This window comes from Miscanthus floridulus, chromosome 17, assembly GCF_019320115.1.
Source record: "Miscanthus floridulus cultivar M001 chromosome 17, ASM1932011v1, whole genome shotgun sequence".
NCBI lineage: Eukaryota > Viridiplantae > Streptophyta > Magnoliopsida > Poales > Poaceae > Miscanthus > Miscanthus floridulus.
Window position 1 is genome coordinate 28513677 of NC_089596.1, and position 15026 is coordinate 28528702.

Here is a 15026-nt window from a genome sequence, read left to right on the forward strand (position 1 = left end):
ATAACCGGACTCACAGATGAAACGACTGGACTCTGGATCACTTGGCGTCAGATCAAGTCCAGAGCTGGTTTTCTTTGACCGAACGTGCCCCAGCGTCCGATCCTCTCACTGTTCATACACGCACGCTCTCGATGCTGATGTCACCATACGTCAGCGCTGACCGGACTCAGCCCCTGCACGTCCGATCGCGTGAAATGCCTCCTCTGTAGAATGTGACCGGACGCACTGATCCACTCAGCGCCAGCGTCCGGTAGCGCCTTGCCGCCCTCGGCCGACTTCGCGCCAACTTTTAAAATTGACTGGACTCGGCCCCCAGCGTCCGGTCAGGACGTCGCCAGCGTTCGGTCGCTGACCAGCTCCCCTTTTTCATTTTCTAAGTCCACAACGACTTCGCCCTTGTTTACAACTTGCTAACCACAAAGTGTAAAACTTATGTGCACGTATGTTAGCATTTTTCAAAGCATTTTACAAGGGTCAAAGTTTGCACACTAGGTTTCTAAATGCAATGCATGAGTCATGTCACCTAGTGGCACTCGATAAACCGTTTAGCCAAAGATTTCCCCTCTTTATAGTATGGCTATGATCCTAAGTGCACTTACACCCTCTATGGTGTCTTAAGTGCCAAAACAAAAACCTATCTTATACCTTTGTCTTGATCATCTCGGTTTTTGTTTTTCTCTTTCTTTTCCATGTTGAGCTTGATCATCATCATTTCATATTCACCTTCAACTCCATGGACCTCATCTTGCTCAATCACTTGGAATGGACCACCTTATCTAATTCACTTACTTAGATCAAAGGTTAGTCCTATGTTTCATCAATTATCCAAAACCAAACTAGGGCTTTTACCACGTCGATCTCCCCATGCTAAGGAAGGTTCCTATCGGACCAAACAACATGACAAGCTATCCGCCGCCTGCCGCCAGTGGCCACGAGCGCTTGATTCTCGGCACTGGCTGCAGGTGAAACTTTGTGTGCATGAGAGGCGATTATGATGATTGTACCGCCATTACCATGCATTAAGAGTTGGGACTTCATCATGCAAATCTGCATTTGTAATGTCATAATGCATTTGTCGTGATCATAACATTTCCTTTGGATTGATAGTGGAAACAAATAATTATAGATAAAATCCATGAGTTCATGTTGTGATCATTTTTTCCATGCTGCTATACGCTTCGCTGGTTGTTTGCATGAATCGATAGACAGTGAGGCAGGACCTCTCACAGCGGCAGGAGCCAGAGAGGAATACGTCCGAGAAGGAGATGTTGTGTGATGTTGCAGCTCCTAATGATACCATTAATTTGAGGCTCATTTGATCAACTATATTACGCAAAATGTTACATAAATATTTGGTTAGGTGTCTAGTGACTTTTTTTTACAATATGCAACTTTGGGGGCCTTCCACAAAGTGCCCAAACTAGCCACAAAGGACTATCCGAACTCACTCTGTGTTCCGGTGCTTGTTCTTCCCATTTGGGGGTTGAGAGAGGGAGAGAGAGGCGATTTGAGGGGTGAGGTTTTGATATACCAAATCCATCAATTAGAGAGTGTCGGAGGGAATTTAGAGCCGGCCCAACCTTTTTGGCTCCCACCTCTTGTATCTTCATCTTCATAGTGGATTGCTTGCTCGTCGTCGCCGGCCGACTTCGATTTGCAAGCATCGTACGTGACAACTTGCGCGAAACCTCCTCAATTTTTTATCATAGCCTCCACATATGATATCTTGACATCTTGACAAGTTTCATGATTTTTGGACTTCGTTTGCTTTTTATAGAATTTAAAAACAACTCGACCGCAAGTTCGTGGTCATGTTTCGTGAACAAGATGTTCGAAATTTGTGGTCTGTTCCTAGATATGGCCTCACATTATACTAAATAACATGAATATCATTTTTCCATTCATTTTTTCATTATTCGAATGACTAGCGGTTATAATTTGAATTATCCAAAAAAATTCAATTAAATGAAATAAATTAAAGAAATATAGAAAAAGTCCGAGAAATGTGCCACATTGGAACATGGAGTACCAGATATTGTCTGAGGACTGCAGAAAAAGTTTGGAGGTCAAAAGTAAAAAAAAATATGGTTTGCCGAGTGTCAAAAAATGACACTCGGCAAAGGAGCCTCTTTGCCGAGTGTCAGGAGAAGACACTCGGCAAAGGATTAACGGCGGTTGCCGGCCGTTAACGGCGGCGGCCCTTTGCCGAGTGTTATTGTTTGACACTCGGCAAACCTGGTCTTTGCCGAGTGTTATTCTTTGCTGAGTGTTCGGCACTCGGCAAACCACTTTTTTGCCGAGTGCCATTTGTTTGTCGAGTGCTTTCTCTCTGGCACTCGGCAAATAACCTCTTTACCGAGTGTCCGATAAAAAACATTCGGCAAAGTCTGGGACACTCGGCAAAGAAGCCGTCTCCGGTAGTGTACAAAATTACGGAGCACTCAAAGGGCTACTTATAGTGTCCAATAGCGGTCTAGCTGATGGCAATAGTTGCTCTGAACTGCAGGGAGGTATTAGAGCAGCCAATCAACAGAGAAAGTAGGGATCCCGAGCAAGCACAGCAAGCTGCAGCGGTCAATTGTCAGACTAGAGAGCAGAAGGGAATGCACCTCGACTTTGAAAGAAATTAGTCAAAATCATCCAAACTAAAACCGAATGACATGGAATTCGAATTGAACCTGCTTTATCCATGCAAATCAGGACCAATGTTCAAACAATAGATTAAATCATCCTCTGTTTATAAAATGCAGGGAAGCTTGGGTAGCTAGAAGAACAAGGGATTATGCCTGCATGCTGGTGCTGATGGTTCATCAAGATATGGATAAGTGAATGAAGATATAGTTCTTTTATTAGGGCAAACGTAGTTACTCTGTAGTCTGAGAGGATAGTTTTATTCTAGTGTGCTCATGTTTACTTTAACATTATGATGATTGTACTTTTTGGTTGAACAATTTGTCGAAATTAATGAAAGTTTTATTTCATATATATGATGATGAAATTTATAATATTGTTATAATTATTTTGCATGAATAATATATTAACAAAATACTGCAACTGGCGTGACCAAAAATCTCCTCATCGCAATAAATAGAAATGCAACAATTGTGATAAATAATATTCCCACGTAGGTTGAGCGATGCCATAAGACTTAGTTACCACAATGCGTCGTTGCAATACCACTCACGTGCAACGTGGCAACTTAAGTTATTGCAATGAAACATTGTGCATTGCAATTACGGATATAGCCACCAAATGATTTTCGTTGCAAAAGATTTTATTGCAATGGAACATAGTGCGTGGCAATTAGTTCTATTCCCACGAAGCAATGATGTTGCAATATTGGCTCATTTTTGCAACACAATGTTTGCTGGCAATATAGTCTATTGCCACAACGTGTGTCGTGGCAACAATTACTAATGCAACAATGCTATTGGTTGCAATATCTATTATTGCGGCCATATCGTGTGCGGCATTTGTTTTTTATGCTTGTTGCGAAAGTCAAAGTATCGCAACACATCAAAATTGAGTCGCAATAACCTATTGTAACATATATAAATGCCACGACTCACAACGAAACCAACTTCAAAGCATTTGTTACGTATTGCAACCATTCTTAGGCGTGGCTTTAGGGTAAAAAATCCTTGTAGTGGGATCGTGGTGCAAGGCGACGGTGACCATGACCTTTGTACTGGCGGATGTTGATAGTCATTAAACTCCAAATCTAACCATCAGCTATTGCATAAATTGACATGAAATGAATCACAAAGTATAGTTATAGGGTTTGATTCTAACAAATTCCACGAGTTTTGGTGCTCTCACTTGTCTTGCAGGATATTTATTTTTTCACCGAATAAAACTATCTCAAATGATGAATTGAAGTGCACCTTTGTGAAGAGTTCGTCTAGACGATCGAAACGGATATATTATTTGCTATATTTGAAGCTAAGAGGAAATAGATATCAAATTCAAATTCGCAAATTAAAAAGGAGTGCTGACGTCATCGCTGACGCCAGCACCCCCGAGTCAACAGTGCCATGCAGCCAGCCGTATGCCGCCACGTGGTGGGCTGGTAGCCACGCCATGTCGATCACGCGGGAGCGCAGAAGGCCGGCGCAACAGGGAACAAGGCAGGCCACGCGGGGCCAGGCTGCCCCCACGCAGGGGAGGCGAGCGACCGTCCTAGCGTCTCAGGCGCAGCCGCGTGGCGCTGCGGCTCCCCACGCGGGAACGCGCGCGGGTGCGGGAGGGAGACGCCGCTTGACTGGGCCAGGCAGGGCCCAGCTGTGCCCGCGAGAGGGAACAGGCGACCGGCTCAGCCAATCGAGCGACGACGCGTGGCGTCAAGGCGTCCACGCCGCGGGCGTCTGCGCTGCGCACGCGAGCGGGAGCGGGAGGGCTCGGCCCGGGAGGACAGGTGGCGCTTGGAGATTAGCCCCCGCGCCGGTTTTGCTGCAGGTGTGCATGCGGGGTTGGTTGGGCCGCCCGGTCCAACAGGCCAGAAGGCCTATTTTCTCCCTAGAAACGCAGACAGCGCACGGTTCAAGCGGTTCAGGTTAGGTTCGAGGCCCAAATGGCCGGTTTTTCTCTGGTTTTCTTGATAGGTCGGTTGGGAACTTTCTAGAAGCGATCTCTATGATCTCCACCGTTCTATTAAGGACGGTTTGATCCGATGGCTGCCAATGAATGTGACCTGGATTGATGACGTGGCAATTTCTTGCCCTCTACTCCACCTCGGCCTATATAAGGACGCCCATACCTCCTCCAGGAGACACACATCTACGCACCCTATGCTCCATAGCTTCATTATTTCATAAACAAATTGTAGTAGTGTCCCTCTAGATGATTCTCATCTAGTTGAATTATAGAAAATAGGGATAGAGGAGAGGAGAGAGATCTAAGGAGAAGCTGGATCTGTCGAATTCTTCTCGACTTTGTACCTCTATGGATCTGATTCATGTCTAAGTTTATCCAGGTTCTTCTATTGGTATTTTTGAGTTCTCTAGTTAATTGAATTCAATCTTTACTATATTTTATTTACTGGAACTCTGCTTGCATTGAGTGCTCTAATTATAAATTGTAATTAGAGTAGTAAACCCTAGTGTAGACGTGGTGTCTAGGCTAGAGTCTATCTAAGTTTGTGCCCAATCCTACGGTTAGTTGTGGTAGCCCCAGACGTGACAGCTCTGTCAGGCCATTGTAATCCATCATGTTAGAATTGGTGTTTCGTAGAGCTTTTTGGTAGCCTTTCCCCGACTACCTTTTTTCTCACCTCCTTCGAGAGTCAGAAAGGAACTGTTGCTCCAAAGTAAGTAAAGTATAGTAAGCCTGATCCTTAGTTATCTAGTATTAGCCATAGAAAATCCCTCTCTACCCATAAAAATACTTTAACCTATATTTATCTCTAGACGACCTTGACTCTTACTAGAACACTTTGCGTTCCTCGTGGAAATCGATACTCTGGAATACTCCCAGGTAAAAACTATATCGGTATCCATGCGCCTGTGGATTTGTCTATGTGCGTTAAAAAATACCAATAGCGGATCATACGGTGAAGCGACGGTGGTGTTAACCTCTACACAGGCGTCTAGGCCGTCGAACCGACAGTGAACCCGCACCACTGACAGTCGGGTCGAAGTACAAGGCGACGGTGCTGGTGACCACTACATAGGTGGTTGATGTGCCTACACGACGCTTTTGATAGCCTCGACATAGTCGTATCATTTGCCCATGCGGCCGTGTTAGTGTACATCCACAGCCGGGTCATGCTCCAATATGATTGAAGTAAGGACCTAATCATGGATGGATCATAAGCTAATCGGCGGTGTTAGTGTACACTGCAGTCGGTCCTAGATGCCGACGGTGAAGGCTTTGACCATCATTGTCGACAGCTTACTGCTGAGGCCGAAATTGGACTACGATGTGGGTTACGACATGGTTGTGAAAGGTGCGACTGTAGTAGTGTAAGAGAAATAGACCATGTAATTGAGCATATGAATACAAGAGCAGCAACGCCATTGGAGTAGGGTTTAGCATGCCACCACGCCCCGAACCAGTATAAATCCTTATGTCTCGCGTGCCACCATTCGATTCCATCTATGCGATCACGTTGCTACGCATTGTCGGAGCTAAATCATTCGACAGTTGGCGCACCAGGTAGGGGCCTTTCATGTATAGATTTATTTTTGTGTTTTGGATGGCTATTCTCTATAGGACGGGTAAAGGTTTGATCAAGAGACACCGGGAGAAGGACGGCCATGGCGTCGACACCTTCACGTGATCGAGGGACCGATGAGTAACAACCCTAAGATCCATGCGCGTGCTTTGACACCACCATCCCTCATCAACTTTACCTCACCAAGCTCGGGAATGCGATCGAGGCAGGACTGCTTTAGCTGGCCTATCATGTAAGTCGCTACGCCGAGTCTACTTTCTCTCAATTTTGTCAAGAGTACCTTCTCGACACTGCTCACAAAATTTGGTGGGAGTCAAAGCACCCAGATGATGCGGAACCATTGCCATTGTTGGATGTTGTTTTGCCTAGATTCTTTGACATGCTCAAGAGTGTGACAGAACCGTCCGAAATAACACACCTTCAGAGGCGCTCGTCTTCCACTAGACACTAAGCACCCCAAAAGCAAGCTACATCGGGTGGGTTCCGTCGGGCACACCCCAAGGGAGAGTCCAAATAACCACGTTTTTCCCTAAGGATCCAATAATGAGAACGAGTTATAATACTTAGTCCATTTCATACATCTAGAGTTCTTAGAAATATATTATTACAATACCAAATTCAGAGTGCGGAAATTTAACAGCGGAATGAAAAGAAATATCTATCGATAATATACAAGGATCCGTCTGTGCCCACCAGAAGAATCCTTCACACAATGGCTACTCCTCAAGCAGTACCAGCAACAGGGGTAAATAAACCCTGAGTACACAATGTACTCGCAAGACTTATCCGACTAGTGGGAATAATTTTCCGACTCCAAGGAATATGATAAGCTTTATGGTTTGTTGGGTTCCCTTTTTGTGGAAAGCAATACTAATAGTGAATCATTATTCATGTTATTATTAGCAGCCATGATTAATTCATTATCTAGCCATTCTATGTAAGCACATGTTCTACTTTTAAGCAAGAGTTGAGCAAACAGTTCCAGTTCATCACCTTTCATCTTTCAGTTCTTATTACAGTGCTAGACTGTAGACAAGCCATACCGGAACGCTGGCTATTCGTGAATCAATGTGCCTAGCTGGGTACCCTGAAACACACACCCCACTTGTACCCCAGGCACAAGCAGGACCAACCCATCACTCTCCTATCATGGGGTCTAGGTCCCCGTCCAAACTTGGACTCTAAGCCCCCGCTCCTAAGTCCCGAACTCAGTGCGGTGCTTAGACCTCCACCATCCCCGCCTCTAATCAATTGGTCCAGAAAGAGCCGGAACCCACGACAAGAGAGCAATAAGTCTTTCTTGTGCCCATACCCAAGTATGTGCTCGGGATAATAAGTCTGTGACTTGCCTAGAACCCAATGCAATGGCCGGTCCTTAACCAACACAGACAGAGAAAAAGTGTAACCAAGCTATGCCCTGTTGGCCGCAGAACACAACCTCTCACACCCTCCAATACCCAAACCATATCCCTTCCCAGTCTCCAAGTTTTCTTTCCACCATTTTATCATGAGTGATCATAATAATCACCTATTATGAGTAACGACATGTTACTCACACTACCGAAATCCTGAGCATAGCAGCTACTCAACCTATACTAGTAGGACTCATAGGTAAGTATATCTATGCATGTAGTTTCCATAAAATGTTTGTAATATAAATGCACATCACATATATATATATATATATATATTCAATTATCACTCAAAAATAGGGGTTATGCACCGGGGCTTGCCTTGGGTAGGTAGGGTGTCAACAAAGTCAGTAACTGATGGCTCTAGGGCTCCCTCCTATATGAGAATCTCCTCTTCGTACTCCTCAATGATCTCCTCGTACTCCTGGTCGTCCGTAGGCATGAACTCTACAAACTCGTTATCTACATGCATGAAATAATGATGCAACACTCAGTAATACGGCAACAACAACTCTTAAAAATAAAATACAGCTATTAAGCTACTAAGCTAGCTCTACCGACTAAGATGCTAAGTTACATATTGTTACCACTAACAGGTTTGAAACATTGCATGCATTATCTTAGCAACTAAAGGCATTCCTATTCTTAATATCAATTTACTCTATATGTGATAAAACAAGGAGTACTAGCTACTCTATTTATCAACCTACTCACTACTGAAAACAGAGACTTTGCCGAGTGCAAAATTTTTTGCCGAGTGTCAAAAATCGGGCACTCGGCAAAGACCTTCTTTGCCGAGTGCTGCACTCGGCAAAGAATTGCACTCGGCAAAGAGTTCTTTGCCGAGTGCCGGGCACTCGGCAAATAAGGGCACTCGGCAAAGGACTTCTTTGCCAAGTGCCAGACTCTCGGCAAAATCTCTACACTCGGCATAGGCTGCCCGCGAAACGACGTTCGATCACGGCCTTCTTTGCCGAGTGCCTGCTGTTAGGCACTCGCCAAAGATTTGATTTTTTTTTAAAAAAAATTCTTTGCCGAGTGCCCCAGATCTGGCACTTGGCAAAGATTTCATTTTTTTTAAAAAAATACTTTGCCGAGTGCCTCTAGCACGGCATTCGGCAAAGGTTTAATTTTTTTTATAATTTCTTTGCTGAGTGCTCCTGTGGATGCACTCGGCAAAGAGGAATTTTTTTTAAAAAAAATTAAAACACTCTTTGCCGAGTGCCTTATGCCTGGCACTCGGCAAAGACACCCTTTGCCGAGTGCCATGCCCCGGCACTCGGCAAAGTTTTTTTTTGTTTTTGGTCTCCAATTTTTTTGTGCAGCCCTTTTAAAGCACCAGGAACTCCTAGTTACAATTTGAGGATTTTTTGTGGCTTTTTGATATATTTAGTTACTTTATTTCGTTTACTTGAATTTTTCCGAAAATAGAAATTTGAACTACACGTGGTACGAATAATGGAGTTTAATGATTAAAAAATTGATAGTCATATTAGTGAGTGTTGTGAGAGGCCGTATCCAGGAACGGACCCGAAATTTCGGACATCTTGTTCACGAAACATGTCCGCGAAATTGCGTGTGAAGTGTTTTTAAATTCTATAAAAAGCAAACAAAGTCCGAAAATCATGAAACTTGTTGAGATGTCGTGATATCATATGTGGAGGCTATGATAAAAATTTCAGAAGATTTCATGCACGTTGTCACGTACGATGCTTACAAACCAGGACATCTCTACATGTGATATCAGATCTCACATGTAGAGATGTCCTGCTTTGTAAGCATCGTACATGATAACGTACACGAAATCTTCTGAAATTTTTATCATAGCCTCCATATATGATATCACGACATCTCAACAAGTTTCATGATTTTCGGACTTCGTTTGCTTTTTATAGAATTTAAAAACACTTCGCACGCAAGTTCGCGATCATGTTTCGTGAACAAGATGTCCAAAATTTTGGGTCCGTTCCTAGATACGGCCTCACACTACACTCAGTAACATGACTATTATTTTTTGAATCATTAAATTCCATTATTCGTACCACATGTAGTTCAAAATTATATTTCTCGAAAAAATTCAAGTAAATGAAATAAAGTAACTAAATATATCACAAAGCCATAAAAAATCACCAAATTCTAATTAGGAGTTTTTGTGCTTTAAAAGGGCTGCACAAAAAATTTGGAGGCCAAAAATAAAAAAAATAAAAAAACTTTGCCGAGTGCCGGGGCATGGCACTCGACAAAGGGGGTCTTTGCCGAGTGCCTGCCTCGTGCTACAGATAAGGCACTCGGCAAAGAGGGTTTTAATTTTTTTTTGAAATTTCCTCTTTGCCGAGTGCCTCCACAGAACACTCGGCAAAGACATTTTTAAAAAAAAATTAAATATTTGCTGAGTGCCAGATTTAGAACACTCGGCAAAGAAATTTAAAAAAATATTTAAATCTTTGCCGAGTGCCAGATCTGAAACACTCGGCAAATTTTTTTTTTAAAAAAAATCTTTATCGAGTGTCTCCTTATCCGGCACTCGGCAAAGAGCCGATTCTGGGACTTAAGCAACTTAGGCCGGCCGGGCAGTCAAACAGACAGCCAGCCAGCCCAAGCGCCCACGCCCACGCCCGCACCGCCCCCGCCCCCGCGCCGCGCGCCGCGCCCACGCCGCCACCGCCCGCGCGCCCGAGCCGCCCGCGCTGCCCGACCGAGCGCTGCTTTGACCGAGCGGGGGAGAAAGGCCCTACGGAGGAGGGCGCCGCCGCCGCCGGCTAGGGGCCGCAGCCGGCGTGTCTGCCGCCGGATCCACGAATCCACGACTGGACGGCCCCCCTGCCATCCTCGGCCGGCGTCCTTCGCGAGGGGGAGGCGCCGCCGCCCGCCTGGTCCAGCGCGCGCGACCGGGGTTGGTCCGGCGCGGCAACAGGCGGCCCCTCCCGCGCCCATCCCGGCCTTTGCAGCGGCCATCGTGGCCTTTCCAGCGGCGCGGAGGAGGAGCCCGGCGCGGCCGACCTTTCCAGCGACACGGAGGGGCAGCCCGGCGCGGATGGCGCCTCCAGCTGCTCGCGTCGTAAGGTTCTCCATTCATTATGTAAAAAGCAGTGCACATCAAATAGAAGCTCGTAGATTTACATTTCTGTACGATTCACAGTTCACCTGATATCTTGATGTAGATGATTTTCTAAAATTTGCATCGGGCCATTACGAAACTATGTTTGTGGAGTTAGTACGGCATGTCTGTGACCATGTTGTTCTAGACAAGTTTATCTATTTCTCAGAAAACTGCATGACGGACAACTGTTGCCTATTATTTCAGAAAAAATGCATGCCGTTGCAGTTCTGAAAATGCTGCTGACAATTGAGTGTGCAGGAGTGCTTACCAGTGTTTGTAAAACTCTAGCATGGTGAATTTTACTTGCTGTTTTCTTTTCAGTAATATTCCTGTTAGTTAGCTAAGAATTTTACCATGTCTATTGCTGCCATGAAGTGTTACTTGCTATTTTACCTTTCCAGACAATAAAGTTATGTTACTTAGCATGGTGAATTTTACATGGTCCTATTTCTTGCAGTTATGGCTACCTAGATAAAATGTGAACTATTTTCTCTCAAATGAACTTGATTTCAGAACTGTAGCTATTGTTCTCTGAACCTGATTTTAGAACACACGATGCCTGCCTGCAGCCAGCAGCCTCGACGATCACGTACTGATCGATGAACTTGTGTGTATGTATGTGATACCGACCAACAGTCCAACACCAGGTGGAGGCGAACATAGGCACCGGCCAGCCAGGCACAACTGTGGCTTCCCCGGCTTCCTCTTGTACTCTTGGTACGTACAAGCTCTTTAATCTCTCCTCTGAAGTGTTAGACTTTCTGAGAAAGCATCCTTTGATAATTGATAGCGCAAACTTTTTTCGACAGAAAAGAGAATAATAGTTTGACAGAAATGTGGGCATTCGAAATCCAAAGATATATTAATCTGAATATCACACTTTAAATGGATAGAAAAGAAAGATAGTTCACTCAAGATTCTTACTCATAATTTTTAACTTTACTGGTTTTTTTTAGTTGTATGCTTTTATCCGTGACTATGATAGCTTTAGGGGGATGTTCCTGTACAGTTCGTGGTAGAATTAGTATCCTATGTTGTCATAGTCAGAAAGGCCCCCATCAAATAAATTGTGCAAATGCATAACTACATAGTTTTCAAGACAATAATTATCGCAATAATGGCGCAATTGATGCCACAATAGGGAGAGCTGGTCAGGTCAGCGTGCATCATGCAGGTTATTGAAGGCCAGTATTCATCGGCAATCTTGATTTGTTGGTAGATCGATCAAGCACATATAGCTAATTAGCTAGCATATATAGTCAGCCAAGAGAAGAGATAAAAATTTGGCACTGCATATTAGCTAGCATGTACATGCCTGGTGTGTTAGCTGTTACTCTGCATCGTTGTTGCTTTACCTTTTTTCTACAATTTCATGAATGTAACTAACACAGTAGTCATGTCATCCTTGTATAGGAATCAAGTGAGAAGTTAGCGATGGGTGAATTTTTTTGGCATAAAACCTCCTGAGAAGAAGGCAAGTATAATACATTCCCATTCAGTCATTTTCAGATGTGCTGCATTGTGTTATGTCGGTTTAGGCATCTTTCCGGCTACACCGTGAATTATCTCTATTTTAGGAAATGGAACTAGTTTAGTATTTCTGAAAGCTAGTGCATATCTATAAGCATTTTCTTTCTTGTCTGAACCCAGCAACCTGCTATACTAGCCACTATTATAGTGCTAATGTTCATTATACTTGTGCTATAGTGACCACTATTCTAAAAGCTCTTGTTAACTGACTAGTGTGGATCAGGTAGTGTTAATGTGCTATTATACTTGTGCTTGAGATATCATCGTTCATACTGATTCTATGGGTCCTTTCTGAACTCCTCAAGTAGTATAGGAGGAAGTTGTATTGCAGTTTTCATCGGGGCAGAGTTAGAGCTTGTGCAGTATGGTGCACACATACATTCTGCTGCGAGTACAATGTACAACAATAAATGCAGTTCTCTAGTCAAGCCTAAGATTTGTCTTGCTTTAAATTTTTTATCTGCTGCTGCACTGCAAGTTTTAAGTCGATCTTGTTCTGGCATGTATAAGGTAGTGTTGGATGACCTAGGTGTACAATTCATATTTTTATGTTCCTGTCTTGTTCACCGTGGAGAATTTTAAATTGCTTATGAGAATTCAGATTATATCTTTTGCTCTTTCTATTTGTATACATGATTTCCTTATGACCACTTAATTTTTGCAGTAAAAGGATGATAGGTTCTATTCTAAAGCAGCAGGCACCTGACAACCATAGAGCTGTGTCCGTAGCGGTGGCAAGCTCCTGCAAGTGCCAAAAACCAAGCTACTATTGAGTAAGTTCTTCAATATGATGTACATAATATTCTGAACTTGACTGTATTTTTTATACCCAAATGTCTGACCAGCTGCACTTATCTTCAGTGGCCATTTATAATGGTTTTGCAGAATGTCAAGAACATGCCTTACTCAATGTAGTCACCTATAGTATGATAACAGTTGCACTTATCTTCAGCTGCAAGTACCTATAGTATGATAATTGTTCTAAAAAATATTGTCTGATCATGGTTTTGCAGGATCTCAAGAACAACCCTCATACCCAATGTAGTCACAGCTTATGTAGTGTTAAAAATCTTCTATGTTGCTGCTCATGTATTTGTCATGATGGAATGTAAAAAAAAATTACATTTTTCCAGCTTTGCCGAGTGCTGTGACCATGGCACTCGGCAAATAATTTTTTTTTTAAAAAAAAATTCAAACTTTGCCGAGTGCCGGCCAGAGGGCACTCGGCAAAGAATTTTTTTTTTTAAAAAAATCCAAACTTTGCCGAGCACCGGACAGGGGGCACTCGGCAAATAATTTTTTTTAAAAAATAAAAAATCTTTGCCGAGTGTCTGAAGAGTTGGCACTCGGCAAAGAAATTTTGTAAAAAAAATAAAAAATCTTTGCCGAGTGCCTGCAGGGTTGGCACTCGGCAAAGATTTTTTTTAAATTTTTTTTTTGCCGAGTGTCTAAAGGGTTGGCACTCGGCAAAATTTTTTTTTAAAAAAATAAAAAATCTTTGCCGAGTGCCTGCAGGGTTGGCACTCGGCAAATAATTTTTTTTTTAAAAAAATAAAAAATGTTTGCCGAGTGTCTGTAGGGTTGGCACTCGGCAAAGAAATTTTTAAAATAAAAATAAAAAAATCTTTGCCGAGTGCCTGCAGGGTTGGCACTCGGCAAAACCACCGTCAACGGGGCCGGCGCCGTGACGGTCATTTTTCTTTACCGACTGTCTCCGGGGCACTCGACAAAGCCTTTGCCGAGTGTTCGATAAAAGACACTCGGCAAAGAAGGCTTTACCGGTCAATTTTTTGCCGTGTGTTCTTTACCGAGTGCCGCACTCGGCAAAGGCTTTGCCGAGTGTAATTTGGCCTTTGCCAAGTGACTCAGGCACTCAGCAAAGAACCTGAATCCAGTTGTGACTCTAGGGCTACAAAATTTACAGTGAGCACATAATAATTTAATGAACCTACTGTAAAAATTTCATGGCTAAAGCTATCACCAATTTGCCACAAAAATTCCTACAAATATTAAGCTAAATAATACTAAACTTTCCTAAATGAATTACTGAATCTATCACTATCACAGATAAATGTAAACTAACTACACCAACAGATAGATAATATTTTTATGAACCTAACAAATTTTGTTTCACTATTTTTGGACACCTACAGAATTTACTATAATTTTATAAAGATTAGCTCAAAACTAATTTGAATAAACCTTTACTAATTCCTTGGAAAAAGGAAAAACCAAAATCCATCCGTGCAGCCCATTGCGGCTCGGCCCACACCCACGCCGCGCGCGCGCACACACACTCGGGTGCGTAGCCCATCCTCACGGCAACGGGCCGCGACGCGGAAGCCCGCGCGCGCGGGCCTTTTTGCGAAAACACCCTCAATCTCACTGCTATTCCCTAGACTCCAATGCGCCCTATTCCTATAGTCTAGGCTTAAGCGATTTAGCCCTTGGAACAATCTATCTTCACAACGGCCAGACCCTCGGGCACCCGCGTGCGCATCGGCGTGGCGACGCTAGCACAGGGCGGTCATGTCGGCCAACCTAGTCTTTCCCCACCCAATCTAGCGAGCCGAAAAGAACCTATGACCCAAGAGCCTACCCTAGCCGATGTTACAGGGATAGCAGAGCTCGCGGCAATGGTGGCCACAGCACGTGACCACGCGAGACGGCAACACGACCACGTTAGCCACCCTAAGTCACCGCAGTGAGCTATAGCTAACCCTAAAGCACCACTAGCGTACCCTGGTGGCTGCTGTGGTGGAGGTTTGGCCAAGGACAGACCAGGTGTGTTCGGCCACGTGCGCACTACAAG

General features: G+C 43.9%; 1 long non-coding RNA gene across 2 annotated transcripts; it reads left to right on the plus strand.

The window, feature by feature from the left end:
• Positions 1-10200: 10200 nt before the first annotated feature.
• LOC136518894 (uncharacterized) lies at positions 10201-13238 on the plus strand. 2 transcript variants are annotated; one of them, XR_010774644.1, is made up of 4 exons: positions 10201-10647; positions 11254-11401; positions 12098-12158; positions 12879-13238. It is a non-coding gene; the product is annotated as an uncharacterized lncRNA (long non-coding RNA). The 2 variants fall into 2 exon arrangements; XR_010774645.1 differs by having other exon boundaries at positions 10201-10642.
• Positions 13239-15026: the final 1788 nt, after the last annotated feature.